Genomic DNA, 2,258 nt, shown 5'->3' with positions numbered 1-2,258 from the left:
AAGTCATAGAGTTTAAAGGCAACGCTACCAAATACTAAAGTGTGGCGGCGTGGTGGCAAAGACGGGACAATGATCAGGACTGTGGGGTTAGGAGTTACCAGAAGGCAGGATTCATAAATACAGAGGGTGATAATGAGGAAGAGGAGATATCATAGAGGACCAAACCCCTACCATGGGATGTACTATCAGCAGACCAAGGAGCTGTTTTACATTACAAAACCCTACCACTGGCTGGAAAAGGCTGACCTTATGGACAGCACAGAGGCTCTGATCATGGCAGCACAAGTACAGGTCCTGAGCACCAGAGGCATCGAGGCAGGGGTGCACCCAGCAGACAGAAACCCAAAGTACAGGCTGAGCAAAGAGGACCCTACGACAGTCCAGCACATAGCAGCAGGATGTTAGATGTAAGCTGGGCTGGTGTACAGAGAGGCACAACCAAATGACTGGGATTGTCGACAAGAACTTCTGTGCTGACTAAGGACTAGAAGTCCCTAGGTCCTGGTCTGACACACCATCAAAGTGGCCTCTGTCCAGAAGAGTGTAATCCTAGGAACACCAAAGATACTGAACAGGATATGAAAGACCAAAGTTGTTCTCAAGTACTGGTGACCATCATTTACCATACCTGCTTATTTCTATTGAGACATATGTGTGAAATCCTGTCAGAGCCCCACTTTCACCTGACCTACATCCCGTCTGACTGGGGCAGAACACCAGGACCATGCAGAGAAAGCATACAAGAACATAACAAGAACAAACATAACAAGAACATGGAATGTATGGGGGGGAAAAAAACTCACCATGTAGCTCCTACAGTGCCAAGTGCTAATGAGATACATGATATTCATATATTAACTTCTGCTCTGCACCGGGCTGGGTAATCACAGTGTGTCATGCCGTGAGCAAGGGCCATATTGGCAGGGGGCCCCTGCGTGATTCAGAAGAACAGGATGCACTGTATATATTTATTCTCTCAGAGCTTTTGCAAGGCTTTATTTCCTTACAAACAAAATCTTGACAGAAAAAATAAAAAAATAAATAATTAATATATATATATATTTGAATACATTAACATAGGATTTATTGGTGACTGGGGTTTTGTTTCGCATCTGTAGAAGTACACAATGAAGTGGATATAATGGAGACTGAAAGCATTTGTTGCATCTTAACAAAATTTCCATGACAAAAGAATAACAATAAGGAATGTGTGAAGCTGGTGGTATGAAAGTCAGCACCTCCAAATCTAAGGCCACAGTGGTTTCTGCTGGAAACTGGTGGATTGCTCCGTCTGGGTTGGGGGGGAGGTGCTGCCCAAAGCAAAGGAGTTTATGTAATTCAGGATCTTGTTCATGAGTGACAGGAAAATGGGCCGTGCTAAGGCAGGGCAGCTTGGAGCAGTATGAGCATTAATGCGGGCGTTGTACCGGACCATCGTGGTGAAGATGGAGTTGATCCAGAAGGAAGGCGAAACTCTCAATTTACCGCTCGATCTATATTTTAGCCCTCATCTATGGGCACAAGCTCTGGTAAGTCACCAAAACAACGAGATCACAGGTACAAGCAGCGGCAATGAGGTTTCTCCGTAAGGTGGCTGGGCTTAGCTTTAGAAATAGGACGAAGAGATCAGAGGAGAATCTCTGCTCCCTCTCGTCAGTTGAGGAAGTTTTGGATATGGATGCCTCCTGGGCCACTACCTTTAGAGTTTGTTTTTTTTCCAAGAAGACCCCAGTGTAGACCCAGAACTTTCTGGAGGGATTATATATCTCATCTGGCCTGGAAATGATTCAAAATCTTCCTGGAGGAACTGGAAAATGTTGCTGGGGAGGCGGACGTCTGGAATAACCTGCTTCGGCTGCTGCCTTTGCAACCCGACCCGGATACGTGGAAGAAAATGGAAAACAGACTGAAGAGGTTAACTGCCAAAAAAATAAATAAAATCTAGTCCAAGCTAATTGTATCTCAATCCCTAACTCATCACTCCGTGCAACTGAACAGATAGGACAACACGATGAGTTTTCTGAAATTTGACCTTTAAAGAAACAGTTTGCTTGCGTTACTGATATATGAAGCGTGATCGGTTGACAACATCTAACACTACGTAAACATTAAAACTCCAGAGACACTGTCTGTAAAAAAACAAAACACAAGTGACGTTTGTATTTCACTGTGTGAGGATGCTTCGTGTGTCCACCAAGGAGGTGGAACTTGGAGGAGATGTTCTTAAAAAATAATTCACCACAGTAGAGTTGTTGTAT

The sequence above is a fragment of the Stegastes partitus genome, unplaced genomic scaffold (assembly GCF_000690725.1).
Source record: "Stegastes partitus isolate 25-593 unplaced genomic scaffold, Stegastes_partitus-1.0.2 Scaffold538, whole genome shotgun sequence".
Classification (NCBI taxonomy): domain Eukaryota; kingdom Metazoa; phylum Chordata; class Actinopteri; family Pomacentridae; genus Stegastes; species Stegastes partitus.
The sequence above is the reverse complement of the archived record's forward strand: the minus strand, read 5'-3'. Positions refer to the sequence as shown.